Here is an 18,993-nt window from a genome sequence, read left to right on the forward strand (position 1 = left end):
GAACTCCAAGTGGGAGATCTTGTCCTTTGTGAAAATCCTAAAAGTTAACAAAATAGAGATCAAAAGGCTAAATTTGAACCTAATTGTCTTAGACCTTACATTATTATTGCAACTTTTGGGTTTGGTGTCTATTTATTGTCTATAGCAGAGGGAGAGAAGCTCCCTAATCCTATCAATGTCTTGCACCTAAAGAAGTTCTATCCATGATGCCCATTCTCTGTGGGAGAATGTTTGTACATATTTATTGATCCTAAAAAATCCAAAAAAAAAATGATATATTTCAAAAATCCAAAAAAAAAGTATATTGGAAGATAGGAATATATAGTGTTGTTGTGGGTCTCTGGCCTTTACTTTGTAATCTAGATTTGACTAAATAAGTTTTTAGCCATTTTCTTGAAAAAGAAGAAGAAGGTTTGATCATTTTATCCTAAGTCTTATTTAATTAAAAGAAAACCTCTCTTTTAATTAAATAATTAATCCACATTTAATTAATTAAGAGAAAAAAACCCCTCTTTTAATTTAATTAACTATTTCCTATTTAATTAAAAGAACTTGCTCCCTTTTAATGAAATAAAATCCTACATGAAAAAGGAAATTAAATAAATTAAAAATAAATCAACTTGAAAAAGGAAATAAATTAAAGAAAAATAAAGAAATTATTTTTTCCTCTGCACTTAAATGTGCATATCTCTAAGTGGGATTCCTCTTTTTCCTCTTTCCACTTTCTTCTCAAAGACTCTTCTTTTCTCATTGGTGGAATTTTTTCTCAAATGGATCAAACTCTATTATCCCATATTGGTTGTGAGAAGCCTCCTAACTCCACATTTTCCTTTATAAGGAGCCCTCTCCTTCTCATTTTAATATAGAGCAATATAGAGAGAAATATAGAGAGAGATATAGAACAATAGAGATAAATATAGATAAATATAGAGAATAGAGAGACATATAGAGAAGATAGCTCATTGCTATAGTATTGTTATGATATAGGTTTAGAGAGTTATTTGGAGGAGTTTGAATCTTAGTGTTTCGACATTGGAGCTTCATTGCAACTTCTTTCTTCTTGTCTTATTCTCTCTTGCATCCATGGCTTCCGTCATTAGGTTTCATCCTTGGATTTTCATATTATCCTAGAGTCATATTTGTTTTTGTAGATTAATATTGCATTGTTATTTCCTTTCTTTCATTGCTTTGCATTGTTATCATTCACATCAGTTTTCATCTTCATTTGCATTCATATTTTGATCTTTGAATATCTCATTTTATGGTGTACTTGCTTGGGCACAAACTAGGTCAAGTTGAGGGCGTTTATCACAAACCCTTACACTCCATAAATAGAGAGATATGAGCCACTATTCGAGACCTCATTCTTGAGAAATCTTGGATAAAATGACTCATAAAAGTGTGCTCACATTTTAGCACATAGATATATTAGGTTGTTCAATGAAATGCTAGTTCTAAAGACAAATTTAAGTTTCAGTTGGGTTATCCTTTATATCATGAGACAAATAAAGTTGTTAATAATAAACATAAAAATACTCATAATATTAAATATTTTATTGGTATTCATATCTTTGATTAAAATTTAGAAAAAGTATTTAATTATATAAGAAAACTTCTAAATTAAATGCTAAAATATTTTTTGAGTGAACTCTTACGCTATGTTAAAAAATTATAGGGATAAAAAAACACAAATCACAACCTAATGACAAGCAATAAAGCAAAAGAAGAACCACTTTTTAGCAAGATTAGATCACTTAATTTCTCTCCATTTCTAATTTTTTTGATAAATAAGTAGCCAAAATGGGGGCTGACCTAAACAATAAAGAGTTATAACTGAGCTACAACATTCAATTACAAACACATTGAAAGACAAAAAATAGATAAAAATCCATGGACAATCACCAACAAAATAGGAAAAATATAGTCACCAATTAAATTTTCTAAATAAATTCATGATCCACAAAGTAAAAAATATGCTAAATCCTTTGCCTCTATCCTTAAATAAAAAACCCATATAATGCAATTAAAATTTATAACTAAAATCATGATGTCCAAAGTGTTAAACTTAACAATAGTATGCAGTCTTATAATTAAAGCTATAGAAACCTAAATATTAATAAGTTTCTACCTCAATAGGGAACATCCAAATAAAAGTATAAAGAGTTTTAGAAACAATATTAAAAATCCTATAAATATTCTGCTTCATATTAATGGAGAAAAATTTCAAGACAAGACAAAAACCATAGTTATCTAGTCCTATACAAGGTACTTTAGGATAACCTTGAAGCCTCACCTCCCTAATTGTGATTATTATCTTTCTCTTGTTTTAAGAGGTAGAGTATATTAGCTAAAGAGTGCATCAACTTGATCACAAATGGGCAAGCTTTGTGAAGTCTATTTACATCCCCTATAGCCCTTTCCATAACACCTTAAGTTCCTTTGAATTGTTTGTACAACATTTACAATATCTAACCTCCTTGTTATTGGCCATCATGATGACCTCCATACTTGTAATATAAATTTTACTATTAACTGAAGGGAGCAAGAAAGAAGGTAAAATAAGGGGAGGGGAATTTATTTACTCTTAGGTTCCACTAATATCTAGGCATTCAATAGTTCTATCCACTTTAACATTTGTAGAGACATGCTTTTCACTATTTCCATCATGCTTTCCTATCTTAGACCCAACTTTATTCTCAATTTTGGTGGTTTTAATCACATAAAAAATTATTTCCTTAACCTATTTTTCTATCGTTCAAGGTTTTTTAGCTAGGTCTAAACAATCTTCTAAGTGTTTCCTCTTTAACCTTTTGAAATAATTAAACGAACTTATAAATCACACTTGGTTTTCTGGGCCATTTTGGAATGTTCTCATTTTGCTAACTTCACCTTATTACCCACATCCCTTTGGGATTCAAAGACATGGAGATCTACATGGAAATTATTTTTGAGACTCTTCAGGCCATTTGTCCCCTATGGCAGGTCAATAATGAGAGGGTTAGTAGAGAGGGTTTGAGGAGTTGGTATACTAATAATACAAGAAGGGAATAGGGCTAAATGGAAGTTATAAATTTTGTACATTAACTTGTAGTGTAATAATAAATCTCCTTCTTTTCAAGTCCCTTACACTCTGTAACATGCTTAATCATGTCTTCCAAAGACCCTAGAGGGTAAACTGAAACTAAAATTGAGGCATGGTGATAAATGTGATTTAGAAAAGAGAATTGGTCAAAACTACAAAAAAATTATCCACCATAAATAATAAAATAGTTTTTGATGAAGGAACAAACCAAGTTCTATGGTTCAATCAACTCTTCTCTTGAAAACCATCTTAGAACTTTACTTGTTCCTCACTTTGGAGAAGTACCTTCTTAGGCTACTCTCATCCATAACTCTACTTATCCTTTTCCATTGCTACCCTTCTACGAATAGCCTAACAAAATGTTCTATCAAAAGTGATACTCCTAATCATTACTTTTTATTTCTTCTTCCAACTATTGACAATTTGTAGAAAGAATATGGCATTGAAGCCAATCATGACTTCCATGCATGAAATCTTACCAGCTTTGGCTATCTCTGCCCATTTTCTCTCTTGTGCAATTTTTTGTATGGACTCTTTATCTATTATGAAGAACACCATTTACACATAAAAGATCAGTTGGATTGATGGAAAGTAAAGTCTTCTCTAAGGCATGAGAGAACCAACCAGTTCTATAATGATTACTATTATTTTACCACTAAGTGTCCTCAAAATGATTCCATTGTAGAGTGAAAAGAAAGTGTTTTGTATAATCTAGAGATATGATACAATATCTAAAGATCATAGAATTTCTCATTTCAAATAATGATGCATTCGATATATCTGAATACATATTGTCATTGGTGTGATGCTTCTCAAAAGCTAATTTATGAATACTTCTCACTTCAACCCTGAGAACTTTGTAATAATCCATGTCAATATTAATTTTTAAACTTGTTTTCTTTCTTACCCTCATCTTCCAATACTTATTCTCCTTGCCTCTTAAATTTGTGATAAATTTTGTCATTATTAACCACTTATCTTTGTTCCTTAGTTACACGAGCCATTATATTTTCAAGAAGGCTTGGTAAATTTCTCCAACAATAAAGCTCCTCACATTTAAGCCCTTTTTTCTATGGTAACATATGCCACCTCATTACCTTCTTGATAGATTTATTGTATGTGGTAATCTTCAACCCCTTGATGATAGCTTTATAATCATTGATGATATTAGTAAAAATCCAACCCCACTTAATCTTTTCCTTCATTACACATAATAAAAACTTTGAATCCCCTTATATGCTTATCTTATTGCTAGTAATAGAGGTAAAAAATAATAGGCGACATAAAAGAGCCATTACTTTTGCTTGATTGTTAGTGACCACTTCTAGTTTCCATGCATAGGCAAGTAGAAAAAAATCCTTATGATCCCAAATCATACCTTGTTCCATTATGCTTTCTCTCCAAGTTACTTCATCAAAATTGAGTTTAAACTCAAAAAAAATTACATCTATTCCATATAGTTTCTCTTCTTACTTCCCTTTTGGTATTTTAAAAATTATGGTAGGTTTCAAGGAGGCCGAAAGCCTAAGTGATCTGCTAGTCCCTCATAGATAGGGTATCTTGTAGGGTTTTCCATTTGCAACATCTCACATTTTTCTACAATAATCTAACCAAACCAATAATAATTAAATCTGGAGACCTTTCTTCATCCCTAAATATTTGATTATTTCTCTCTTTCCATATAATCACAACTTATCTAAAGTGAATAGAGTCTACAGTTCTTTAATAATTAGGTGGTGCGATGGGCAATCCTAGTTAATGATAAACTCTTGTTTGAGTCTTCCCTCAAGACCCATGTAGTATCCTCACGACTTTATACTAGACCCAGGGAATTCCAGTTAATGATAAATTTAAGATGTTATCAATTTATGCCATGATGTTATACCTTTGTGTTCCTTTTTTTGTTATGATTTCTGTGAATTATACTATCTCATCAAAAGGCCACATTCTAATGAAACAATGGAAACAACACCATAATATAGTGCCAAGCTATCATAATTAATTGATGGTATATATTATTAAAAACATCATAAGAACAACCGCAAAAGGCTTATAAGTAACCACCCAATTCATTCAATACTTATGTTTAATTTTACAATTAAGATGCAATACTCATATTTTTCTTTAATGTAATGTCTCTAATGATAAAATTATTGAAAATAGATTGATACAAGTATGAGAATGTATTTCAATCATTGCTTTGTCACTGATGTCAAACCTGCTACTTATTGGTAAGACATCTTCCTAGTTGATTTGAGTACTATCATATTTTTTTAATTGATGAGGAGGTTTTGATCAAATAAGATAGAAAAATCATCTAAAGGAAAGGTTGAGTTAAGGTATGAAAAAGTAGTACAAAGATTAGTTCAGATACTAATGATATAGTCTACTAATTATCTACTTAAGGTTACAAAGGTTGGATATACTAACAAACTCTAGAAGAACAAGTAAGAAGAATTCAGTGTGCCAAGCTTGACCAAGCGGACAGTAGGTGTCAAAAAAAGATTAAGGTTCATCTAATAGTCATTTGTAAATCATTTAACCGAGTGACATTCCAACTAAATGATCAAAAGTCCTCTAATAAGGCTCACTCCTAACAGGGTGATTGGAATCCTCTAACCAGGTCACATTTAACAATTTTCATTGTAACCTTTAATAGGGCATTAATTCAAAAGAGTGAGAATGAGTAGCATGTTACTAGTGGTTTTTCCCAAATTGGGTTTCCAAGTAAAATCATTATGTCAAAAATGTTATTAAATTTGTTATGTTTCATGCTTAAGCATTTCTACAAAGTTGATTTGACAGTAACCTACAAAGTTTAAGTTTTTGTATGATCTCATTGATGCATGCATGATGAATATGTTTTATGAATATAAGTTCACTAAGTTGTGAAAAGTTATATTTCTACATCTAGACCTTGGATAACTAATTCACCCCACTCTTAGTTATTCTAAATAATTCCAACTAAACTTATGCATGTCATTTATCCATAATGTTTTTAGATTACTATGATATGTGAATGTATTTAGAAGTAAAATTATTAACTAATAAACTATTAAGTAAATTTGAACGTAAGTATTGTTGAATTAAAATCAAAATTTAAGTAAATATTATTTTTGTTAAATATTAGTTATAAGTTAGTTGGAATGACTCTTCTCATACTAGGCATTTCAAAGTGTTGGGGGTTAGGGGAGGTGTGACTTTACTTCTGAAAAGTGACACAATGTTTGTTCTAGTTGATTAGAATTTTATTTTTTACCATCCTACTCTTTTGATTGAGGTAGGGTTTCTTTTAATATGCTCTCTTAAATTTCACTTTGAAATATGCCTTTTGTCTACCCAAATGAATTAATGAGTGTAGGTGTTGTCATTTAGACAATAATAACATATTGTTTTCTTAGCATATCTCTAAGTGCTATTATTTTATGAATAAAATTGGAGGGGTGTTGAATGTAGGTTGAAAGAGGAGGGTAAATTAAAAGTTATCAATTTCCTCATGTTCTACATGCCAAACATCTTTTACATTATACTTGTTTTGATGCTTGGCAAAGCTCATGAAAATAATTTGCATAAGTTTTAGATGCACGATTAAATTCTTTGTTTCCCTCTTCCACATCCATGTGGATGTTTTCTACTAGACATATGTGGAAAGTAGAATTAGGCACTTAGCTAGATAAGATCCTTCCAATCCAATTGTGCCAAGTTGTTATCCTTCTTGTGCTAGGGTCGGGTAGTTCTTCTTAACCAAAGAACCTTGGGGAGTTAACCAATCCATGGTTGTGCAATAAAAATGCCTAAGCCACTCTTTCATTTTATGATAGCATATGGATCGTGTTCTAATGGCTTGGGGATTGCACTACATGTGGATGGGTTCCCAAGTCCAATGGCATGTTATCTTTTGTGTTTTATGTTATAATTACACATTTATCTTATTTAATGTTCTCATGATTCCTTATATTTGACATGTAGGTCAGCGTACTTCTGACATGTGTTTGATGTGTAAACTTTACATCATTAGTATATATTTTTTGAAATCAACATGTGGTTGGCAATGTAATAACATATGAATAACAATATTATGGTGCTTATGTAATGATGACATTTGATCCTATTTTTCAATTTGACTAAATGTCATTATGTATGATTCCAACTTTAATTTGAATGGAATCAATTTTTGCAATATTTCATTGTCTTGACTTTTCAACTTTTTTCAACATATTTTTGGTGATTTTTGCTTAACTAGCATCTGTTTGAGAATTTGAATCTTACGTCACAAGAATCAACTACCCATATTGTTTTAATTGATATCCTTTCCTAACCCAAAGCTCCCATTTCATCACTAGCAAGAGTCTTGTTTTACACTCATCAATTTCATTTTCTTACATCTTTGTTTGCACTCGCAATAAAAATGAGAAATCTAAAAAAAAATTAAAAGATTGACCCATAGAATTTTATTGGACATGGTATTTTGCACATAGACCTTTGCAAGCATAAAAATGAATAGGCTAGGGAGATGACGTTGAAGTGAACAAAGCCACCCAAAATTTCATAACACCTATACACATTTCATAACTATTTTTTTCTAAGTAGACCTTTTAGTGGTCAGTATTTTATAGATTGATTTTTTTAAATATATATGACTACAGTATAAATGCAACTTATTGCAAAAATGGTATCAATTGAATCTATTTGACATGAGGTAGTTGCAATACTACATCCTGATGCAAAAGACATAAGGGACTAGTTTCCCATGGATTGGGCAAAATAATTACAGAGACTCTAATTCTTCAATTAGCTTGAATGAGGTAAGATATTGAAAATTGAAAAGAAAACCAATTTCTTAGCCAAAATAAAACTTTGAAAACTAAATTTCAGTAAGAATTCCCTCATACTTAGCGAGTGTGCCTTCACATTAAAGAAAGTAGAAGATCACAAATTCTAAACCCTAAATCCTAATTGATCGATAAAAATTAAAATCCAATGATGTTAGTGAATTAGAAAAAATGATTGAACCATTGAAAACACAAAGAACATATCGAAGACTTTCCTGTATAATCTTCGCACAAGTTGCCACATTTAGAAGATATTGCAAGATGTGTGAGTAGTGATTAGACACATTTACTTTTGATTAGGTAATACAACTTCTAGTTCTAAGTTAAATACAAAATGGTAGATAATAGAGGGCCAATGGGAACTGGAGAAGCACCCTTTTCAGATCTAGGTGGAATTGCAAAGAGCCGTAGGTGGAACGCCTGCCTCAGTATCGGGTGTAGCTACCGGAGTATGCCTACATTACTCCAATAGCCCAATAGTTGGATCAGCCATTACAGTGAGCTTCCATTATCCCATCGAGAGTACCAGTTGAAAATGAGAATCATGTTGCCGACTGCCCCTTATAGATAGTAGGGCCGGCGGGGCAATGGAATTAAAGTAAACCAATCCCTCCTTATTTGTAAAGGGCACTCCCTTGTTTCATGGTGATGGGCAACTTCTTGCTTATTAATATGGTAAATGATTCATTTTATATATTCTTCATTAAGTAGTGACTTTTATTTTGTTATTTCTTCATTAAGTCATGACTTTTATTTTGTTATTGTAATTTATTTATTTTTTGTTTTTTTAGGTAGCTTCTATAACTTTTGCTATGGGTGAATGCTATTGTTTGACTACTAGCACTATTAAGTAGTGACTTATTTTGGTGTAATTATTATTAAAGGCTTTCAAATAGGTTCTATCACTTCAAGAGTATAGCTTGACATAATTTATTCTTGCATTTAGATTTTCCATATAATATGGAATGTGTAATTCAGAATTTTTTATTAAACTATTAAACAATTTTTTTAACAATCTAATAAATATCATACAATTTTTATACACAATTTCTCCTTCAAAAATATCTTATCTCTGTTTGCATGAAATGCAAATAAAGACATTAAGACTTTTCAGTATATACAAATTCAATTCATTTAATATATTTTTTTTCTCAATTTTGCTTTTCATTAGGTGAGACTTGTGTTGTAACACAAATCTAGTTTTTTATATATTTTAACTAATGGTTTAACTATGTATTACAATCTATTAATTCAAATACTATTTATGTCAAACACTTTCTACTGTGTGGCACTTGTTAATTTTTGTCATGATGTTATTCCTTTATGTTCCTTTTTTTGTTATGATTTGTCTAAATTCTATATCTCATCAAACAGACACATTTTAATGAAACAATGGAAACAATTCCATAATATAGTGCCAAGTTGTGATAATTAAGATAAATTTAATTGTTGATCTATATTCTTAAAAAAGGCATAATAATAGCCACAAAAGAGTTATAAGTAACCACCCAATTCCTTTGAAGTGTCTCTAATGTTAAAATTATGCATGTCATTTATCCATAACGTTTTTACATTTTTATGATAAATGAATGTATTTAGAAGTAGAATTATTAATTAATATACTATTTAGTAAATCTTAACATAAATATTGTTGAATTAAAGATAAAATTTCATGTGGCTAGTGGCTCACAAGCGTTTCTATAAAATTTAACAGTTTTTATATGTTGACAATTTCTAAGTATTATTACCTTCCCTTTTATATCAATTTTATCAACAACCCACAAATTCTATTGTGGACAATGCCATTGCTATTTCTGCGCACCCTTTCCACCCCCCTTTTTATTCAAATATTTGATTTTATATTGTTGTTTTATTTCTTTATTTTGTGATTTCAATGATTTCTGTTGCTTCCCCAAAGAACTAGATGAGTATGGACTCTATGCAGGTAACAAGGGTAGAAAGTTATTTGTGTCACCCCTTCTCTAGATTAGATGTAGTGAGTGATTCTTGTGATTATATTTATTTGTTCTTATTATATATAGGGATAGGTTCCAAATATTTATAATTAAAATGATATTGAGTTCAATGATATAATTATAAGGTTACAACAGTGACACGTACAGAATGGATTAGCAAAAATTAAACTAAAAGAGCCTTTGAAACTTTAGAAAAATAAAAAATCTTGTCACTCTCAAGAAAGCTTAAAAATTAGAGCTTGGTAGTTTGAATGTTTTTTTACCTAAACCATTAGAATAGGATACTATGTTCTATTGAGTTATATTGTGTTAAATTCTTCTTCTTAATTTTTTTCATTTTTAGCTCTTTTAGACGGATGAAAGTTTCAACTGAAGTGGTGTAGATTTGTCGTGAATGTTAAAAAGAATACTGAGTGCAACTGCATGTATGGGTAATTTGGAGTTCATTTATTATAAGCAGAGAAATGAAATGTGTATTCTTGTGGCTTAAGAGATTATATTTTTGTTAATTATGAGTTGATTAGAGGTAAATTTGTTAAGTTGAATATGTTCTTCTGTTATGATTATATTTTAATTTGTAATATATCTTTAGGTATATATATTTCTTTGTTGAGTTGAATTATTAATTATTATAATATTTAGATGTTTTTATATATAGTTGATATACTTGTAACAATATGAATAGAAAACTCACAATTGTAATTATGAAGATAGGTTTTATTTGATATTGAATTTAATATTATCATGTTAATCATTTTACGTTTATATTTGAATAGGGTGATAGTCTAAAATTATAATATGCATAAATTCTAAAAATGTTACATCTGAAATATGACCTTGTTTAAATAACTTTCATTAACTAGTTAAGCAGAGACCTAACTCTTAAATAGGCAACCTAGTCAATGCATGTCTTACTGTATTAAAATATAAAAAGATATAGAAATAAAAAGAATTAGAATAGTCTTCAAAACCTTATAATTTTACTACAAATCCTATGATACAAATAGAAAACATATTAAGGTTAATTTTATACCTACTAACGCCTTCTCATATAGTTGGGATGACAAGAGATATAGCATTTGGCCAATCCATTCCCAGTGGTGGGGATGAAGCTTAGCTCCCTCCAATTTCAACTTTAATAATTTCATTATATATTTTGTATCAATTGAAACATTTGATTTTTATCTTTGTATCTTACACAATTTCATCATAATTTGAAATGCTCATTATCGCATATTTATTCAGGTATTTTTAAATATAAACTTATTTTATTATTAATTATATATTAAACTAAATTAAATATGTATAAGGTGGAGATTCATTACAACAGCCTAGACTTCATGTATATTGTTCGTTATAATTTCTATACATTATTTTGGTCAACAAGAATGGTAAAGTTGTTTGACAAATGTCAACAGATATAGCAAAGAACTGATTATAGTACATGTAGCATGGATACTGACAAAATTATGATTTCTAAACCTTTCTTCTATTCAATAGCTTTTCTATTGCACTATAGCAAATGCCTGGCACACCCCACACCCAAATAAATTATAAATAGATTTAGAATACTACACACTAGAGTGATTTCTTAAGGTTGAACTTACATCGCGAGGTAGATATATTTCAAAAATGCATATCAATGAAAGTAGTGAAAAGTAGGAGTAAGTGCAAACATGGTAAAAATTGCTTGTAAAATTGGTCTTTCGGATTGACTTCAACATAAATATATTTTCTCTATGGTTCTACCCATAAAAAATGGGCAAATAATTTTTTCGCAAATGCTTAACATGTTCCCAAGCCAGAGTTTAACTGTCTTTATTTGTCTATAATTTTTGGTTCAATACAAATGACATGCTCAGTAGAATACAAAACCAATGAGTAGTATTATTAGGTGAATAGAAGTCATAGGAAGGATATTTATCCTTAAAATTTGAGATCAACTGCACCGTAGAATATTATAGGATGCGAGTTTTAGTTATGCAAGATTGGTAGTAGGTGCATTGGAAGAAGGATGTAGATATTCTGATATTTAATAGAGAGCATTGGTGGAGCTCTAAGAAGACCTAAAGAGGGTATGCCAATTTTCTTTAAGCCTCTTTAGATCCAGAATGAAGGGAAAAACTATACTTAGTCTTTTCTCCAACGTATGAGAATTTCAGCCCTAGCTAAGCTAAAATAGGCCTACTTGTTGAGTTGTTGCAGGTGAGTGGGCATTCACTTCCTTATATGCTATAATTTTTATTCTAAAGTCTTTCCATATGATTTTTGGATTTAAACGGTTTCCTTATGTTTGTTGGGTTTATGGGTCCACTTATTTCTCCTATTAATGCTATTGTAAAGAAAAATTACAAGAGAGAACACTCTTATAACCTTTATAAAATACCAATTCTTTAGCTTCATTAACTATGATGCAACTTGTGAAAAATAAAGATCACTTCCTCAGAATAGTAATTTCCTCCATGCTTGAATGAGAAGTCCAAGATAACCATATAAACTAAATAATGTAGTAAATGGAACAATAATTATAATTAAAAATCTTCCAATTTTTTAAAAATAAAGTATCATATTAAACTGAATTCTAGTCATCAACAGACATTTAGACAAGCTTTACCTATAACTTTTCAAAAATTATGTAGAGCTTTAGATCAATTAACCAAACTTTTAGTTTTACAAATTTATAGAAAATATTATAGTGGAGTAACCTTCAATGTCTTTCATACCTAAATCCTTTACTAAATCATTTTTTATCTCTCATAGGAGTGACTACAAAAATTAGAAAGAGCCATCATTGTACAAATAGGAAGATTACTTTTTTGAAAAACTAATAAATAGAATCTACCAAAAACATTGGATCTAATTAAATTAATATAGGTGCACCTTAAAAATAGCTTTTAAAACTAAAAATTATCTTGATGGAGACTGTCAGACATACAAAATGAGTTTGCAAATACATAACTAAGGAAGTAACAACATTGGGTGTGGCTATTTTGTTAGTGTTATATCACACTACTAAAGGAGGAGAGATGCAAGCTTTGTTTAATAGATAGGATAAGAGGAGGAACATATTACAAACTTTTCTTAGTCAACAAAAAGAATAGAAAAATTTGAATTGGGGTAGTCCTCGAGAGGAAATCATACAGTCAGCTTCATATATGTGGAATCTTGAAATCTATAACTGGAGTTGGAGATAGTGATTCAACATATTAATGGGCATAGAATTAGTATAGGCTTTGGAGAATTATCAATGCTATGGTCGAGGCAACTAATCATGATTTCCATTCAGTAGTGACATGGATAAAATTACTATCTGTGTATATATTATTACTAGTGAGAACTCTCATTTCTTAACATATTCACAAATCAAAAGGGAGAAAGAAAACTATAATACACACCTTTGAATGATAAGAATTTGCATTTTTATTCACTAGTTGAAGATTACATTATCATCATTAATTAAATCATTAAAATCACTAGCTCTATACATATACTTTTGAGTAATTTACTCGTAGCATATAATAAAAAATTCATCCAAAATTGTTGAATGCAAATAAAATTAGCCTCTAGTAGTTTTGGTTGTAAGAAATTTTTTTTCATCTTCGATTGAAATTAAAGCTAGGACATTACATGATCATATAATTTAATCAACGGTTTAAATTTTCTTTGCCCTTGGGATAGAATTTATAGATTTCAGGATTTAAGCAACACCCTATCCTATGCAACCATTAATCATTTCAAATCAGAATAAAATGTATACACCATCTAAAAACTCAATCACTACATAACCATAGTCAAAGGAGATGAACCAAAACAATGAAATCAATTAAAATGACTTTCCTAAAGAGAAAAGATCTCTCCACATAGCTAGATATAAGATTGAGTACACAAAGGAACTATAGAAAATGAGTGCTAAACATGTACTTTAGGCTATAGATTGCAAACTATGAAGCAACATAGTTTTAGTTGAAAATATAAAACTTCAAAGGAAAAAAATATATAATATACATAATTCTTGAGAATCATGGGTAGAAGGAGCTGGTGCAATAATTTGTTCTTGGTTAGAAATTTTCTTTATTTATGGACACACCTCATTACTAATGTCTATGCACACAATATGGTTACATATATGCCCTTTGTATATTGGAGAAGTAGGGTTTGTACGATGTCTACAAAATGCTACTATGTCACAATGGTTAAAACTTCAAAAAAAATCTAACTATGCAGCAGAGAAATCTTGAAATCCAGAGACAAACCTTCAATTTGAGAAGATTTAATTTCATTTCATTTGATCCTTCACATTTTAGGAAAGCAAGTGAAACACCAAACTGAGTTTCAGCCAAAAAATATGATAAGGAATGAGTGATTCATCAACATAAGTTAAGAGAAATAACATATGAACAATCATGACATTTGTCATCTCTAATTATTGTCTCCTAGCAGCACATGCTTGACTCTTGCCATCTTTAATAATATTCTACTAGAATAACACGCAAATCACCACATCATGAAGGAGGTCTCGATAAGGATGTCAAAAATTATGCTATTTTTCTCCTCTAAAATTCAAAAAGACTACCAGGAAAAACTGAAATGACCAATCACAAAAAAAGTTTAAAATTATGAAAAATTGATAAAATATTATTTAATGTATTAATCTATACCAAACACAAGGAAATATTATCAAGTGCACAATTTTCCAAGATTAGACTAATTGAGAAGAACAACCTAATAACTTTAGTCTCCGGCCTTACACAAGAACTGATAAATGTGAAAGCACTAAGTTTTTACTACACATAAATATGATAACAACCATTCTACATAAATTGAAATGTAAACACATTGTTCAGTTTCCAAATAAATAATATAAACTATTTAAAAATCATGCAGTTATGTTGATTTGTTCAGTATTCAAGATCTATGGTTAGAAGAAAAAATGAATTCAAATTCTACCTGAGATAGGATATTTGTTTTGTAGCGTAGTTGTCTGACTTAAACAAGATGAAAAAGATTTGAGTACAAACATTATAGAACCTTTCCTTTTTATCCTTTTTCGTATACGAAAGCGGGCAAATTTATTATAACCGAGTTTTTGTCACGCTGCAAGAATACACTATACCAATGTTCTGTCTAAATTGTTAAAAACCAGGGAGCGCGTGGTACCGTCAACTAATACGACGGACATGACGGCGTAGAAAAAATTGAATACCATGCACTTCTTTTGAGTTTTGAAAGAATAATCTGCCAGCCACCTAATGATGCAAGTTACATCATCATAATATGAAACATTCAAGCTCGAAGTGTTAAAAGAAAATGTCAATTGTTTATACTCATCTCTGAATATATCAATTAAATGAAAAAGTCAGACAAATGATGACCGCGTGATTTGTACAGACATGGTCAAATTCAAATGGTAGCAGGTGAGGAATAGAAGTTATCTCTACAACGCAGAATCGTTGTAGTTTCTTAATCAAACCGGAGGCCCGCGCCGATCGTTTTATCTATAAATACTTCCTAGAAATCTCAACTTATTTCATTCCTCTCTCTGCCTATACAGGTGAATTCAATTTCATATCCCTGCGAGTACAAATGGCTTGTCTTAAACTATATGCCGCGCTCATATTGCTCCAAGTACTTTTCAGCGTTGGTCACTGCAGTTCCGAATTCATACATTCACGCGCTGCTTATTATGGGTCTCCAGATGGCTTAGGAACTTCCAGTAATACATACTTGAATTCTATGTTGCCATTATCGTGATTTAGTTTTACTCTATCGTTGAACAAAAGAAATGTTATTAAGCAAAATATGAATATGCAGGTGGTGCTTGCGGATATGAAGAGTACGGGAGAGACGTCATGGCAGGAAATGTTGCTGCAGCGAGTCAGTTTTTGTACAGAAATGGGGCTGGATGTGGCGCCTGCTATCAGGTAATTAATGAACATGAACCATTATTACCATCATTCTTTTTCGTAATAAACTGGAGTGCTGATTGACGTTACTTGATATAAATAGGTGAGATGCAAGAATGAGTATCTATGTACACAGAGCGGAGTAACAGTGGTGGTCACAGATCATGGGGAAGGCGATAGAACAGATTTCATTATGAGTCCTCACGCTTTCACAACTATGGCGAAGCAGGGCAAAGATAAGCAACTGACGGCGTTGGGTGTTGTTGACATTGAGTACAAATGGTAAGATATGATCTTTTCGCATTACACTGCACTCTATATTCTAGACAATTGCTCATGCTAATGAATTCTGCAAATACTTGGCAGAGTGGCTTGCAACTATCCTGGATACAACATTTATCTTAAGATTAACAAGAGCAGCAATTACCCATATTATCTATCTTTGGTGTTGCTGCACCAAGGTGGCCAAAGAGATGTAGTGGCCGTTGAATTGTCTCAGGTATAGAAACCAAAAGCATACATATATTAGATTTCAAATTCATATCAGATTTTGTGATATATTTTTGTATCGCTGACACTGGGAGGTTGTAATGGCAGGAGGGAAGTTCCGAGTGGAAGGCAATGAGGAGGAGTTACGGCGGTGTTTGGGACATTGTAATGTCACCACCCAGCAAGGGAAGCCTGGTTATCCGATTTCAGGTGTCAGGGGGAGAATGGATTAATGCCCCAAATCCTCTTCCCTCTTACTGGAAAGCTGGCGCTGTTTATGATGCTGGTGTTCAGCTCAAATACTGATTATTACAATGACTACTTATTTTCGTGGCATTTAAATTAAATAAATTCAAGCAGGGAGATTCAATGCGTTTCTCTCTTCTTGCACTTGCCACCAAAACATGTCATCTTACTGTTCGTAAATAAAAATTTAATTATAACAATTTACCCTCACGTATTTTTGGGAGAAATGGACCACATTTCCACTTTCAATATCTTCTTTGAAAAAGTATCAATCTATGTCTCTTCCCATCATTTACATTTTTTTGCTTTATATATGGTCTTCCGTATCGAAATATATTTCTTTATTAAATATTTTAGTTTTTATTTCTGTTTATTTAATCTAGTATAAGGGAGATTTATGTTTTATTTTTTTATTATTAGTTTGTCTGGGTTCTAATTAGCATATTAAAAAAATTAATTTTTTCTTAAGATAAACTATATCTAATATTTAAAATATAAAAAATTAGGCAAATTTCACATTGAGAAAGTAAATAGAAGGAATAACAAGAGCTCTGGAGGAGCTAGAGTCTTTGCCTAGTGGGAAATAAAATGTGGATTTGCATTTCCTAGAAAATTGAAGTTTCTTTATGATAAGCATTTTTATTTGATTTTGAAGACTATTTTTATTCTTCTATAGCATCTATTTGAAGGTTACCCTTTGACTGTAGCATTTGTATCTTGTTATTTTGATTCAAGGTCATTTTCTTTGTCTGTTGCATTGTTTGTAACTTTATTTATTTTGAGTGACCATTTTTCCTTGTCTATAACATCTATAGATCTAGTTTTTCCTTCTCAAAATTGGGAGAGTTTGATAGACCTTAGTTCTAAATCACAAAGTTTAATTCTTTGTGTATCTTGTGATTAAAAATAAAAGTTTGTCTTCTGTTTTCATAATAGTTGGGACTTTTGTGTCTTTGAGTTTTTTTACTAATATTGTAGCATATGCTTTTAGAATAGGTGTTTTATTTTCATTAATAAAAATAAAAATAAAATAATATCAATATTATTTTAAAAACTTGTAATCAGTAAATAATATAAATTGAGAAATGTTTAGAGGTATTATTGATGATGCTTGGGATAATTAATTTCAATTATAAGCACTCCAACAATGTATCTGAAACTATTGATGTCATAAATTAAAGTATTATTACTTTCATAATAGATGGTAAAGTAAATAAAATAGATTTTCCTATTTTTATGATTGTAGTTTCAATTTTTATGGCTAAAAATTGTTATTATACTGTACAAAAGGAAAAAAATACTTCTACAAAAATTATGTTATTTTCCACAATCAAGAACATTCAGCTATAATAAATTTCAAATTTGATCCTTAAAGAAGAATTCATTTTACGGTTTTGAGATTTAGGAAAAATTAAGGACTTGTTAATACCTAGAATAACAATTTTTTGTTATTAAAATTAAATGCATTCATTTATCAATCCAATGCAGCCTAGTGATCCAATTTCACGTCATTAAACTAAAACCAAATATTTTCAAGAGATTAAATAAATTTTAAGGATTTAGTTCATGCCTACACATTGATAATTTCTTGGTTACAATAATTTGGTATAGTGAATTATTTAAACATGAGCACAACCACCAAGTTCGTCTGAGCAACCTTGTCATAACCCTCAATTTAATCACATTTTTGTTGTCCATTATCATAAGCTCTATAGGCAGATGGTTCGCTGAGAAAAAACCAATCCTAAATATTTCTTATGGTGGCCAGTCAATTGTTTAGTGATCTTATTAATTTGTTTGTCTCACTAATTGGATTAATTGCAATAAGCTTTAAGGTTAATTTTTTTGAAATTATTTAAGAATTAATTATAGAGGATCTTGAATTTTGTTAGAAAGTAAAATTTTTACTAAGTTGTGGAAAATTGCATGTTTCTTGTGAAAATATTGAAAAGTGAATCTTGAGGAGGAACGTGGAAATTTTGACAAAAATCCAAAATCTTTGTCTTTTGGACAAATTATATCTATTTTTTATGCTTTCTACATATTCTTATGTATTGGCATCTTCTATTATTCAAGAAGGAGGAATGAAAAAACCTATGGGAACAACAAAATTATGTGGACAATTGATAAAGAATGAAAGGAGAGGATTGAAACCTTCAATCCAAAATTATGTGGGTAGAAATCAAAGGTACAAGCCTTGGTAGCCTTGATTTGAAAGAGTTTAATTGGAGAATGTTTGGATACAATGACCATCATCCAACACACCTAGCTACAAGAATTGCGAGAAGTGAAATTGTTTCTATAGCTACTTTCCCTCCTTCCTTTTAGCAACTAGAGTTGATCATGGAATGCACCAAACACTACAATCCTAGGGACAAAACTATCAGATATGCTAAACAAAATATTCTTGCATATTTTTCTCTAGTGTCCATATCTAAGGAATTTGAGATTTCTTCTCACCCAAT

General features: G+C 30.4%; 1 pseudogene across 1 annotated transcript; it reads left to right on the plus strand.

The window, feature by feature from the left end:
• The first annotated feature begins 15,437 nt into the window (after nucleotides 1-15,437).
• Nucleotides 15,438-16,588, plus strand: LOC149578013 (expansin-like B1; annotated as a pseudogene). Its single transcript, XR_016355009.1, has 5 exons — nucleotides 15,438-15,603; nucleotides 15,702-15,811; nucleotides 15,897-16,075; nucleotides 16,160-16,292; nucleotides 16,391-16,588. The product of XR_016355009.1 is annotated as an expansin-like B1 (transcript).
• The last annotated feature ends 2,405 nt before the right edge of the window (nucleotides 16,589-18,993 follow it).

The sequence above is a fragment of the Cupressus sempervirens genome, chromosome 1 (genome assembly GCF_028749045.1).
Source record: "Cupressus sempervirens isolate cs-2001-9-10 chromosome 1, ASM2874904v1, whole genome shotgun sequence".
In the NCBI taxonomy this organism is placed as follows: Eukaryota; Viridiplantae; Streptophyta; class Pinopsida; order Cupressales; family Cupressaceae; genus Cupressus; species Cupressus sempervirens.